The sequence below is a fragment of the Falco biarmicus genome, chromosome 11 (genome assembly GCF_023638135.1).
Source record: "Falco biarmicus isolate bFalBia1 chromosome 11, bFalBia1.pri, whole genome shotgun sequence".
In the NCBI taxonomy this organism is placed as follows: Eukaryota; Metazoa; Chordata; class Aves; order Falconiformes; family Falconidae; genus Falco; species Falco biarmicus.
Window position 1 is genome coordinate 7,153,041 of NC_079298.1, and position 15,124 is coordinate 7,168,164.

Sequence of the window (15,124 nt, forward strand, 5' to 3'; positions counted from 1 at the left end):
ACACTTTTTTTTTTTTGCTAGTGCCCTTTGTGGTGAACTCTGAAGAGTAGGGATTATGTTAAACTTACTCTGTAACGATAGGCATGTCCTGAGGAATGTGTGAGGAGAGGGAGAAGCTAGATCCTGATCGCTCAACTAATACAATTTTTGGAGTTGTCCTGAAGTTGTAGTTCCCAGTCATAACCTGACTAGCTTGCTTGCCATATTCTAGCGGCCCAGTTTAATCGGCTAACTTCAAGCAAGTTGTGGAGGGGTAGAAAACCAGTGTATGAAATAGCTCTATAACTGGAGCAACTGGCTACTTGATCTGATGTGCTTTTTATTAAAGCCCTCAAGAAGGTAAGGCAAGCAGCTGTACTTCAAAAACAAACAAAAAAACCCCAAACACCACCACCACCCCCAATAAAATAGGCTGTATGCTTCAAAAATAGAAACATTCACCTTTATTCCTATGTTCCTTCCCAGAAAGGAGGTGATCCTTGTTTTTAATACTTATGACAATGCTGCTGTTAACAGTAAAATAATTTTATAACCCTCTCCCTACCTTTAAATCACTTCTCTTTTGGGTGTTATTGTGGGTTCTAAACTTTTTAGCAATAGAAAAGCTGGGAAAACTGAACCTAGTGGGAAATCAAAAGAGCAACTTGCTGAAAAACAGCAGCTCCTGTTGCTTGTTTCAGCAACTTGCTGAAAATAGCAACTTCTCTGGCGCTTCCCATGTTTTTTTTTTTTTATAAGATAATCTTGATTTTTAGTACAAAGGCAATACAAATACATACCTTAGAAACATGCTACTTAACTCAGGGCAGTGGGGGAGAAACAATTCTACCATGATTTTCAATACTGTACCTAATTAATTTAGTTCAATAAACATATTTGAAGGGAGACCAGATGTTTTCCTGCTTGCCATTTAGAGCCAAACAGCTAAGAGAAGATAGATACTATAAAAGACAACCAGAAAACATTAGAAATTAATTATTAGTGAATACTAACTTTTCAGAGCAGGCAGTCTTAAAAATTTCTGTTTTTCCTTAAAATAGGAATAAGCATAATTTTAATTGAAGTGACAGTCTTGTTTAAGGTCAAGTCACAAAATGACTAGATAATTGGATAGATACACTGTTACCAAGATCCTATCCTGAAACTTGCAACTAATGTGGGTCAGTTCCTTACAGGAAGCATGGAAGTATTTCTCCTCTAAATTCCCTCCCCTTGTATACATTTTATCACATGAGGGGTCGTTCTAACGTTTAAAATATGGTAATCCCTTCCACATCATAATCCAAGTGTCAAGGTAGGCACTGTTCAGGTGGTGTTTGCTGCTGTCAGAGGAATACAATTGTAACAACACCAACCAAACAAAGGGTTACTAGGAGGATACTGTAGTTTGCCAAGAGTACATTTTGCTGATGTCAGCAACCCGGAAGGTAAGTTGATTTTGACCATATGTAGGAATAGACAGCAGAGGGATAATACACAGCACTGCTGGGTGTGGTTTTACAGGGATTTAGCAAGTGCCAACTAGCAAAATAAGCAGGGCAAGGAGATTAATTACCTGCAAAGGTGCATGTTTAACTCTCAACAGTGCCGGGTTATGGAATAGATGTTACTAGCAAGCATTTTGCTTAATCACCTAATTACGTAAAAAATAAATACATTATATAAAATACTATGTTAATTAAATACAGCTGAATGACAGTCTGCTCCACCCTATCCTAATACGCACACAGACATTTAGCATTGCAGTTATGTGTTTTCTCTCTCAAGTTCGACATTCTGTAGTTCAGGCTAAAAAGTCACTGAGGAATAGCACTACTTGTTAAGCGGGCATCATCTGGTGGGTTGGTTTCTGTGACACAAGTTACTTGACTTGGTCTAGTTCAGGAGGTACTCGTGTCCAGTCAGAGAATTTACTGTCAAGCAAGGTGGGTTTTAGTGCCAGTTACGAAGTTTCACAAGGAGAGGAGAAGCAATTTAGGTGAACCCTTTCTTTGGTCTCACATCTCGTTTGAGGATCAGGCCTAAGACAGGGCAAAGTAAGTTTATATTCCTGCTACCTCCATCTGTTTTGTAAACAGTGTGGTGGGCTGTGAGCCTGTTGCTATCTGGTTCACTTCAGCATAGATGAAAATTCAGCAATCTGAGTATGTTACCAGATCACTCAGTGATCAATACGCGCAACTGTAATGAAAAATGTGAGTGCATTTGTATGTGGTGAAATGCAAAGTTTTAATACTTACTTAACTGCCAAGATTAAAATTGCCTAATGGACTATGTGCCTTACTTCTATAAGGAATAGTCAGTTCTCTCCGAGATACAGAGAAACTCTCTTTTTGTTGCCCCAGCTGTACTCACAAGGGAATATTTTGCAAATAACAGCATTGTGAACATGTATTTTGTTTGGCTGTGAGTGTTGTCAACGGATTCAGGAAGTGAAGTCAGAAAAAGGCAGGGTTTCAAACAGGGCAGGCTACACAAATGCCTAGGCAAAGAGCCTCTAATCAGAACAACATGTTTGGGCCACACAAATATTAATTACAATTTGGGTCTGTATTAAAACCAACAAAACCCTCACACTTTACCCCGTGAACAGAAGTAAGCTACAAGGGGAGTTTGACTATGATTGGATTTAAAATTATACAGTGAGTAAAGTACTGGTCATTACAGAAATAACAGTAGTAATCTAACTTATTTTATGGTGGGGAAGAGTTACATACCAGCAAGTTTCAATCTCAGAACACAGTAGCAGTTTAGAGTCCTGATCCTTCAATTGCCTACATATCTGTAGGTCCAAAAAACACTAACCTCAAAACACGGCTGTAGGTCCAAAAAACACTAACCTCAAAACACAGCGCTTCAAATACCAGCCTAAGGCAGCACATAACCATTTAACAATGAAGTCTAGCGACCAAGGGACATCTTAGCTATCCTTCCATTATATAGAAAGATGTGACCAAATACAGACAATATCCCTCCAAACCTATGTGAAAAGTGACCAACAGTTTTGTCTCACACAGAAGCCTGAGAAATCCACTACAATAATTACTTTCTGAAAAAGTAAATAGGACTTCCAATGAAGTACATTACTGCATACACATTAGTGATCTTATCCCCACAACGCTGCAGGAAGCAAAGAATCTAACTTACAGGTACCTAGGTTACTGTACAGGAGGCTTACATCTTGTACATAGTATCACACAGCACGTATGGCCACTGCATGATGGGGTGTGGAGCCTGAACCAGTGGCAAAATTGGAAGTTACAGAGCTGGATCAGCATGGTATTTTGCCTGAGTGAATAACCCTGACCAAGGCTCTGGAGTTATTAACGAGGCAGCATTACTGAATAGAGTGCGGAGGCAGATGGACCAGCTCAGGCTGGAACAAGCTTGGGCATCAGTGGAGTACACCATGGAGTGCGGTGTACTGTGTCCATGAGAAGCACAAAAGCAGAACTTAAAAAAAAGAAAGAACACTTATCTTTAATATCAAGCCTAGCACCTTCTCTGTTCTCCATCTCTTCCTCCCTACACCTACGCCCAAATCTTAGGTATAACAGCATAGAGTTACCCACATCAAGAAATGCAAACCAGTCCAGGCAAAGTTTGCTGTGTAGAAAAAAAAGTTGCAAACATCATAAGTGAACATAAAATATTGCCAACAGGCAGATGGACAGCAAGCAAATAATATTTTAAAGTAACATATACACAAACCCATTATGAAACAGAATAGACTTTAGCAAAATCTAGCATTAGCTTAGGGACAGGGGAAGGAAGGTAGTACTAGCTTTACAACTAAAGAAAAGGAAAATTCAAAACTTAGGTGGTTTGCTTTCTTGAGAAGGTAATTCTTCCAGAGAAGCGCTTGTTCTTTAGAATTACATGCACTGCCAGCACCAGTGTCTGCACCCAAGGACTGGTGGCAATCGTAATTCTACACATATACATCATTGTTGACATGAACATTATAATACAGCCTCTGAACAGAGAATGGTGCTTCTTACAAAGAAAACTTGTAGAATCATCATATAATTTACCGTGAAAGCCTCTGACGACTTAAACAGTTTTAGAGTGGTTTTGCACAGCAGGGCCCTCTTTTCCAATTTTGCACATTATTCTTTGCAGGACATTTTTGTTAAGGAACAACAGAACTACAAAAATAAAATTAAATGTTCATCACGGTCCCTTCTGTCCTTAAATATTCTGAAATACTACAAACACAGTTACAATGGGGAAGAAAGGCTTTTTTTAAAGTTAATTAAAATATTAAAAACACTGCTAATTTTATTAGTTATGGAGTAACAACAGACACTAGGGGAAAACAAAACAAAAGCCTAATTCAGAAAAATGAGTAAAGTGAGTAACCTATTTTTGAAATCTTATACAGAACTCGATAGGTTATGACTGATCTGATTAATCCAAATCTCCATAAAATACCTAGAAACTAACTCTGTAAACAAAAGTGGAGGAAGAACTAACACTTGTTTTCCTCAGTCTCACAATTATTTTGTGGTTTTGTATTCTCCAAGCAATCTTTAGGTTGATTCCTTAAACAAAAGGACCAGTAACTTGCTAGAAATTCCCCTGGACTGTGAACTTTGTTCCTTACTCTCTTCTAAATTAAAACCAATTCCCGTGAAACCTGGTAGTATAATAACAGCAAAGATGTGGGAAACAGGACAATTCCAGCAGATGGAGCTCAAAAGCAAACAGTCCTGGAACAAGCTACACGAATGCCTTTTTCGCTATTCGCTCAGATAGTGTAGTAACCAGAAAAGTCTTCAGATGAAACCTGCTATCACACCAACATACTAAAAAAAAAATACCTGAAGAATTCAGGGAAGCTGTTAAAATTAATCACTGCAATGAGTAGGGAGATCCTGCATCATTTTAATCATAGAATAACCACTGTTATTTCAGGGGACTCTAAGGGTTCAAAACCGTCCATCCATGGCTGTTTTTCTGAATTCTCACCCACGATGATGAATTAGTGGGCATGACTTTTAGATGACTGCTGTTATCGTGCCTTTTATGTCTCAGAACACAAGCTGTGAACACACACACAACGGAAGTATAATCCAGTGAACGCTGTTATTCAAAAGCACAAAGCCATTCACATAGCACTCATATTGAAAAGAGATAACTTAAGTTTTGAATCTCCACTGAATGGATTACTGGTAGGTTTAAAAGCATGGCCTAGCACTACCAAAATTGGAGCCTACTTTTTTCAAGTGATGCAATTCTCAAATTTGCTGACCTCTATGTGACTGCAAATCAAAGTGCCATGGCACCTATAAAAAGTTCATTTTTCATTTGTGTCCAAAAGTAGTTTTAGAACTTTTAATGGTAGTAAAAATTTTGAGTGGCTGCACCTACCTTGCAAGTTCTGGTTGCTTATTTTCACCTTGAGAAATGGAACACAAGAAGATCCTTTTTAAATGAAGCTATATCACTTTAAAGATACAGCTCAGGATTTATTCAGTTTAACTTCTGGCACCTAAGTTATCTAGGTTAGGAGGCACCACAAGTTCTCTTTATGGTTAACAGAAAAGCACAGGCCTCTTCAGAGAGTGATTTGGGTAAACTAAATTGCTAATTGGAAATGCCTGTATGTCAGCAGTCTACTTTTTTTAATTTAGGAGCCTCTAGTCAGATAGGATGAAACCTATAGGGTTTGATGATTATCTGATTAGAGTCAGGAGGGACTTCCTTCTACTAAACAGAAAAGTTCTGCAAACATCTACCACGTGTTAGTGATGAACAAATTTCCGTATGCAAAGTTTTACTCTACTACATCATATACATAATGTACGCTCTTTTTTCCCTATATGAATACTAAGGTATCCCCAAACATTAACTGTTCAAAACTCCTTACAAGAAGCCATTAAAAACAAGACTTACTATGAACCCTCTAGTGGTGTCTTAGGGCCACAATCAAGATGTGATCTTTATCATGCTGAATAATCACCAAGTGTCTGACCCAGTTACCTGAAGAGGAGAAAAAGAACCCAAATTCTCAAAGCAAAATCCATTTCTAGTTTTCTTGTTTAGTTCTGCTATCATAAAGGTTGTCCGTTCTCCCTGCTTCCTGATAAAGTACTTCTAAATATATATATATTCTAACTAGTTAACAAAGTGCTTTTATATGCAAAATTACATTAAAACTATGTAAAGCTATACAGCAAGTACAGCTGACTTCAGGACTGACAGTACAAGAGTTCACAGTTAGTCTACAGGAAGGTTGCTGACCAAAGCTAACTCTTCAAAAGTTAACAGCAAAGCTTCCTTCTTTAAATGATGGAATGTAAGCAGAATTTAGTGGTCTTTGCCCAGGTTTCCTCTCCTTGAAGCAGAGGTTTCTAACGCGTATCTTTCTAGGGCAGTGCAGGTACCAGCACATCTTTCCCTAATTTCCCACTACATCAGTTTTCAGGGCTGTGACCTGTGAAAAGGCAGGCTGCTTTTCTCTATGCAGATTTATTTGTGCTTTTAATCCATCAGCTTGGTTAGAGACTTCTGAATTTTTTTTCCCACTTCTGCACCCCCAAAACCACCTAAGCTTAGTATATTTAGGGAAGTGCCCCTGACTAAGCTTCACAAGTACTGACAGCTTTTGCTTCTGTGTAATTTTGTGAAAGTAACAATATAGTTGACCAATTCAATTCTTTCTCAAAATGTTGATTGACAGTTACAAGTCCTAAAGATGCTGGATATACCAGCTTTGGAAAACAGGCAACTGATAAATATTGGAAAGAAAACACGTTTAAAAATCATATATCTTCTTACATTGGGAAACAGGGATGTCAGAATTTCCAGAGCAGAAAGAAAGAAAGAAAATGAGCAACAGCAAAACATTTTGTCCTGAGAGGTTTTTTTCTTATCACAAATTTGCTTACCCTCTGACTAAACACTTATTTTCATAAGAAAGTTACATAGCTCTAGCTCTTTAAAACTGATGGTTCCAAACTGGTACGCAAGTATACACCATGTTACTTTTCTGATGTAACCTGGGGCCTTGCTGCACGACTCTGGGTAGCTTTAGCTGTGGTGTTTAAAGAAGCTACCAATAAAGCAGTTTAGGTTTATATGCCAGTTTGTAGGCTGCAGTAGCTAAACAGCTGGCTACTACTCCTACAAGAGCTGCTGCTGCCAGGCGAGCGCTGACAGATCCGCCTCCTGGCCTTAGGGAGCTCAGCTTTGATGTGTGTAAGCATTTTCTTCACACCGGTGCCAGCTTGAGCAACCAGCTTTTCCCTCCTCCTTTGCCTCTTCTTTTCCACTCCCTTATTTGTGCTGGTAGTGCTTTTTGGAATATTGCAGGATACTTATTTTAATCTGTATTGCTCCCCTTATTCTGTTAACCATGAAGGTCTACAAACACCTGAAATGATGGGGGGCAACAGGGGAATATAAATATAGGTACAAGCAGTAGGGATGTGGCATCTTCTGAAAGAAATGCTCACAGCAATCTTCAAATTACCACAGATTGAGTCATAGCTCTTAAATTCATTCTTCCCAATTTATATTACGCTACAAAAATGCCCAGGCAGATTTTGCACCAGTTCTACCAACTTAATTTGAATTCACACTTTTGGTTAAACAAGCTCAACTTCCCATATGGACAAAACTATAAAACGTGGTTTGACTTTCACAGTGAACATTTTTCATGCACCCATTAACTTGAACAAGAACTGTGAGTCCTTAGTGTACCTGCTTTATGGAACTGTTTTTGTTAGATGACTAACTCTATGCATATATATATTTAAAACACTTTAAAAGGGCAGTGAGGTTATTATTCAAAGTCTTATAAATGGAATTTCTTGCACATGTTCCTGATATCAGCTTCCATGTCTGTTTTGAATTTACTTACAAAATACACTACCACACCCAAAATTAGTTTCATGCTATTTCCTTGCCCCCCTCTGTTCACTGTTATCATTCTTATGTGCAGAAATTGCTTCTCTGTTTTTCACTGGACAGGAAATGCCAGACTGGCAATATGAGGAAGGCTTGGGTTTTAACTTAATGTTAATTGTTGTTGCTTCCATGGTTATATGTCTATGGGTTGAATGTGGCATCTTGATTAACGAAATGCTCTCACAGTTAGTATCTGTAATACCTATTTGCTACTAGCAAAGCCAGTTACATTTCCAATCAAACTCTGAGGGTAACAATGGCAAACTATGGTGACAAAAGCAAGAAAGTAATGAGCTCAGTGAATGAAAGACCTTACAAAGTTACTCTCTGTTAGAAACAGCTCCATTCCCAAATGTGTTGCAAATAGGAACACCAGCAGCTCAGCTGAAGAATAGTGCCATGTTATTTTCTGTAGCCTTTCTAATGGTACTTTCTCCTGAAATTCAGGTCTAAGCATTTTCACACTTCCACAGACCAATCTAAGAAGGAAAAGCTAACATTATTCCCTTTGGGAATACACGGCCCATCATAGCACTGAAGTGCAGGCCCATCAATCTGTGAAAGCAGGCTACTAACAATCTCACCCTTTCCTGCCTCTTTAGAGAGGGTCTAACTTCTATGGTGGCAGTAGTGATCTAAGGGCATTAAGAAGAAATAAGACTCCTTGCCTAGCAAGACCTAGCAATTAACATACAAAAATAAAACCAGATTCCTCAGTGTTTCTGGGATTCAGCTGATACCACATCAGATAATAACACAACAAGTAATGACTTAAGAGTTCAAATTCCACCTACAGCTTTACACAAGGAGCTACTTCACAGTCCCACACACGAGCTTCCATAACTGCTGGTCGCGTGAAACATAAGGGAGATCTATAGCGTAGGAGAGAAGTACTGACCTTAATTCTCCATTTTCCAGGCAGCCCAGGTCTTGGCTTAAAAAACAAAACCAAAAAGCCCCAAATCAAAGAACTATGCCTTGGCCTAAATCCTCCCTCTGGTTTGGATTTCAGAATAATACTGACGTCACAGAGATCTACACTCAGATTTAAATGATTCTATGACTCCATGAGTCTATGAGTTAAAAAAGAGAAGTTTTATAAGCATAGGTTGAAAACAAACAGAAACTCTCCATGTATTCAGGAAAAATTATCACTTTGCTTATACAAGCAAAAATGATTATTTATAATGATGGAGCTCCAAAAATACATGAAAGGCTCTTGAAATTCATGAGAAGAGTCAGAATAAAAGTACAGTTCTCAAATACTGACAATTTTTTATGGCTTTCTATTTCTTTTCTTGTCATCCATCAGCATTTGCATAATCTAAAGCCTCTCACCTGTGATCAATGATATATTAAAATGTATTTCGATTCATTTATTAAACTATATTAAATTATATTTAAACATCAGTGTACTCTGATCTAAAACTGGAGTACTATGACTCAGCCAAAACCCCTAAGATTCTTTAAGTTCATTTGCCTAATATACACTTGCCAGGCCTAATATCACAAGCCTCATCCTAATCTTGAATTTTGGTATTATTTGATACTTTATGCTCTGAGATTCCTTCCTTAACTCTGAAACCTTAATTTAAGCCAGCTGTTCCACAACAACTCAACATGTGTGGGATTCTCCCACTAAATAAAAATTATAACTATGTTTGGGGTTTTTTTAAAGAGATATAATGTCCGTTGTGAGATGGCTCCTTTTAAAGACAAACTATCAAAGTTGGTTCACCCATGTAATGTGAAAATGAATCTGTGCAGAACAGCTGCGTATGGTACTTCAATGCCTTGACCATGTTAGGGTTTCATTTACAAAGTTATGTTGGCTTTTTTAGCTTTCCATTTTTACTGAGCTATACATTTTGTTTGATGCTGAGAATTAACACATAAATATTAATATATTTGCCCTCTCAGCATCATGGTATGAGCCTGTTCTTTAAGGTAGTAACATACTGCTGACAATGAAGATCACGTCCAGTTAATCCTCCTCTGAGCGCAATGGTAGTTCCACTGCTGTTCACAGACTACTTTCATGGCACATAGGATGCATGTGAATCGCTGTTTGTGGGAACCTGCTTATTTTGCCTCACTTTTATCCAAGACAGTATGTATCTCAGGAACAGAGAATGAATGTAAGCTGATATACCTCACTTTAAATTTTACCTTTGCCAATTGCTTATTATGTTGCTTGACAGCGATGGCCACCTTTCTAACAACAGCTGCAGAAGAGGACAGGTGAGGTTTCTACTATCCCCTCCATAAGGTCACAGGCTGATGGCAGCCTCCTGTGCCAGTACACCATGCTGTGGATCAGCTGAGCCGGATACATGTGTCCCAGCCCACTGCCCCGTCTCTGGGAGAGGCAGAGGCAGAAGGGTGGGAAAGGTAATGGGTTAATCAGCACAACCGCACACAGGAAAGCCTATGTGTCACAGCTCTTACTGTGCTTCTGTGAACAGCAACATCCTTTCACCAAATATTTTAAAATACTTATAGTGTATATAGTATATATTTATGCAATATATTGGTATGAGGATTAACCATATATATGCAACAATAAAGACATTCTGCATCCTGCTATTAGAAGCACTTAGTTCCCTTATACACAATATAATACTCTATAACCAGTATTTTTTATTCAAGTTGATTTTCTTCCAAATTGTGTACACTGAAGACTATTGTTCATGGGAGAGGGTGTATATGTATATATATGTATCTATAATAGACCATATTACAGATATGCTAAAAATACAAAAAAAATTAGCGCTGAAATATATAGCTTTTCAATACCATTTCAATCACAAGAAAATGGGAAACAGGCTGTAGAAAAAAAGCACTGACAAACCAGAGGCCATGGGACGTAAAGGGTTAAAAATCAGTCCAGTATTTAAGAGTAACAGAATGTTTTCCTGTAAACTCCTTCTATGGTGTGATCTAGGGGAAGGTCCAACTTAAGTGCTGGATGTTCATACAGGATTTCCTATGACTAATGCTATCACCATTCAAAATTTTTAATTTAAAGTGTGGGTGTTATATACAGATAGGAAATTTACCATTTAGAATTTCTTATTCGAAAATGAATGGAAATTACTCTGAATTTCAGATTCATTTGCTGTACATGGAATGATAGTATAAAATAAGGAAGTCACTAAGTGGCGTATGCTGGGATTGCCTGCCAAGCTTTTACACAAGTCTTTTATATCTGAACAGGATTCACAGGAAGCTTGTACAGGAAGGCCTTTTCCTTCCTTGTTTTTGAAAAGCTTTGTTGGATGGAAATTATGCTACTGACTGAAAGAAGGGAAGGGGAACAAAATACTATCCTGGTGGTTTTGGTGCCAGTCCATGCAAAACTGAAAGTTACACCTAGATAACATTAATGCAACCTGTTGTAACATAAACTAACAAAAACCAAGCCTACAGAGCACACAAGATGTTTTATAGTTTTTGATTTAAAAGATTAAAAAAGAAAGTAATACAGGTACCAAACCAAAACAGTATGGAAAGTGCAAACCTGAGACGTAATCTGTTACAATTAAGCTAAATTTGCCAATATTTCTAGCAAGCATGCCATGGCCACGTATATTCTCTAGGAGGTTTGCTCTGAATTATATTGCAAGCTATGACTGCTTCAGACAATTTTTAAATAGTGGTATTTTATTTGATTAAACATGAAGTTACTAATAGCACTTGAGCTGTCACTACAATATCCCTTCTTTTATTTCTTAATGTCATGTTGATACCATTTTCATGATGCTATATTAACTTTCAGTTGAAACTAAGCTTTCCCTATGTCTTGTGACACAAGAGAAGGTTGATTCTCTAGCTCATCTCTTTACTTACTGTAGCTAATTCATGGCACAAGTATGTGCAAACAAATGAAATAAAAAACCCCACACCACTATTCTTTCCTTAATATGTGTCTTCTAAAAGCCCTACCAGGCACATTGCTATTTTGTGTACTGATGCTATACACATTGAGCCAAACAGTTTGCTTCACTGGAAACCGTAACAGCAGAAAATATATCTACAGGTAGACTACAATAGGTCTAGATGGTTCTTCAGCATCTACCACGTCACCTGGCAGGTGTCCCAGAGATGCTATTTAGGCAAGGGGGAAAACAAAACAAACCACCCCCAAAACCTTAAAACTTTCTTAAATAGCAAATGCTTCTACTGCATAGCAAAGGAGAACAGAGTTGTAACTTAGTGTGTGGATGATAGAGGAATAATGGTGGAAGAGGAGACTCAAATAGGCATAAGGCAGTAATACTCAAAGGATGAAGACGTAAGTAGTACAGGGGATAATGGAAGACATTAAAAGCATTAGAAAGAATCACTGAAGAGCAGGAAGGTCTTGTAAAGACTGTTGGTGGAGGTGTGCAATTCTCTCCAGCTGACATCAAACATTCACAGTACGAAAGCTATTATTAAAAAAAAAAAAAAAAAAAAAAAAGGATGCTGATAAAATGAGTCAAGCTTGCACTTTGTAGAGTAGCTATGGCACAGGTAACCACCATATGTATTCACGTGCTGTGAGAAAAGGCATTCCTAGAGGAAAGAAAATCCATGCCCGTGTGTTTTCATTGCTGCTGTGACCAAAGCCAGTTCAACAAAAAATAAAATAAGAAAAAGCCTCTTTATGCAGCAACCATTTCTCTGTTCACAGTGCAGACTACAGGAGTAGGGAATAAAAGAATTACTTCCAGGAACAGGAATAGAGAAGTCTGAAATGAAAGCTTCAGATGAGAATGCACATGATTTGCAAAGCAATGGAAACTGAGGGGGCAGCTAGGTCATGCCTTTCCCCTGCTGCATGAATCATTCTTTGAATGGAAATTTGAGTAGGAAGACATAATGGCTTGGGAACAAAGAGAGCTGCTGGAATATCACAGGTGCAGCTGAACAGAGAAGGATGTTTTGGGATATGCCAAGGAAAGCAAACACCACGAATCTGGAGGAGTTGTCAGGCCTTTGTGATTTAGGGAGCTATCCAAATCAAGGGTATTTCTCATGGAGTCAAACAGAGAGGAGTATAGCTGAGGTCCTGATTCAGTGTTCCAATTAATCAATTCCTTAATGCTAAAGCATAATTCATATTTCAGAAAAAGACAGGAGGTGCTAATGTCCTGCTAAATGTTCTGGGAGTAAAATTTACATTCCACTGAGGCACCTCTCTATAGTTAGATGCATAATTATATACTTTGCTGAATTGCAACTAATGTGAAGTGCAGGAATCCAGATCGTGACATACAGGAAGACACATACATTCTGGGGGAACCAAAATCGTCAGTCAAAGCCAGAGGATTCAAACAGAAGACAGTGGAAGCTGTCAGAACTGGAAAAAGCAGATAACATGTGAAAGAATCAGCTCTATATGCCTCAGAAAACCCTCTAGCAATGAGAAATACTGTGAAACTGAACAAAAGGTACTCAACAAGTTACAGAATTGTGAACAGATGAAAACACTAATAGGAAAGAAACAATTACATGCCGATGGTCTTCTAGCGTTGCTCTACCAGGAAAGTTAAACTTCATTCTGATGTACAACAAACATAAACTGAATGCAACTAAAAATCCAAAGTTATCTTAACTAGTTGATCAGGATAGAGTACAACTGAATGATAATAAAGGTAATTGGAAAAAATAATTATACGTGTCCACATTTTTTCTAGAAGAAGGAAGGAAAAAATGCTAATCAAAACAAAAAAAGTGGTTACAAACAAGCCCCTTGAGTAACTTGGATTGTGTGAAGACTACAGGTGCTATATATTTAGATAGAACAGTGAGAATGTACTGGTGATAACTCAATAGTAAGACAAGTAGAATTTAAATGAATGTTATATTTTAGCCATTTAATGTGAAATAACCAAAATCAACTTACTTCTCTAAATACAGAATTCTAGACAAAGAAAAAACTAATGAAGACAAGCTAAACCAGTGCTGCCAGGGAATCTTTCTCAATCCTGAGTTTTCTTTCTTTTCCGTACTGCAGTAAACAATGCTGTTGAAAAACTCAGTAGCAAAGAAGTAATGTAGGAATTACAGTCACTCAAGGGTCATGAAAAATCTTGCACAGAATTTTTTTAAATGGTGCTAATTACTGTCTTCTGTAAAACTATGGCAGTAAGAAAAATCTAAAGGACTCAATGTAATAGCCTTCCAAAGCTCAGACAGCAGGGAATATAGAAACTGTGTTCAAAGTAAACGGACAGAGAAACAAGAAACAAAGCTAGAATATTAAGAAAATAAATAAATAAATCTTATGGAGGCCTGAAATGACAGCTGTGGAGAATGCAACAGATGCAGGGAATCTTCTCTGATGTATTACGAGAAGCCTATCAGAAAGGCCAATTAGACTCAGCCAGGCCCAACCGTTTCAATTGCCCTCTAACAGGTTTGAAGAGGGAATTAACTGAGCCCCTATTCAATCTGCTCTCCCACCTGCAAGACTACAGTAGCTTTTTGCTGCTGGTGGTGTCACTAGAAACCAAAGCTTACCATTGCTCATTCAGCAGACATATTGCATTTTTAACAGAGCAATTTAATGTAATTTTTCTTACTGGAATAAAAAAATATTGATATTGTTTTCACACCAAATTGAAATAAGTTTTATATTTCTTCAAGTTCTGAAAAAAGCCAGCTGTGGAACTAAAATGGATTTGAACATTCTTTTGATGTAATAAGTAAAATTTATATACATTTTACTGTAAATGGATTCCTTGGAGACGGCAATATTTCGAAGTGTGTGTGTGGAGACTTCATTAGCAAGACACTGTTTAGGTAAATATCCGTATTATGTCTGATGCTTGACATTAACTGTAGCAACTTAACAAATAATAGCAATTAAAATTGGTTTATGACACAGCAAAACATTATTTCCTTTCAAAGTCACATTTGTCTCTAGTCATATCTACAGCATTTTATAATCAGCAAGAATAAAATTCTGCTTGCACACTGGTGCAAATTCAGAATAGCTTTTCACAAATTACATCTACAAACCAGGTTTTGCCAAAAGGCTTCTGTGGGAGATTTACTGGCACTACCGTATTCACCTTCTGGGCGTAATGCTACCAGTAAGGTTTGCCCGACAAGTACAGGGCATTTAAGGAGGATCTTGGTCTTCAGCAGTTAAAGATCTATAAAGTATTTTCTTCTGTAAGATTTGACTGACAAAGTGTATGTTGCTGACTCAAAACCACAA

At 37.8% G+C, this 15,124-nt stretch overlaps 1 protein-coding gene across 5 annotated transcripts in view; it reads right to left on the reverse strand.

Annotated features, from left to right (window-relative positions):
• Nucleotides 1-15,124, reverse strand: part of FGGY (FGGY carbohydrate kinase domain containing) — a 325,624-nt gene that overhangs the window by 300,177 nt on the left and 10,323 nt on the right. The gene's annotated exons all lie outside the window — the stretch shown is intronic.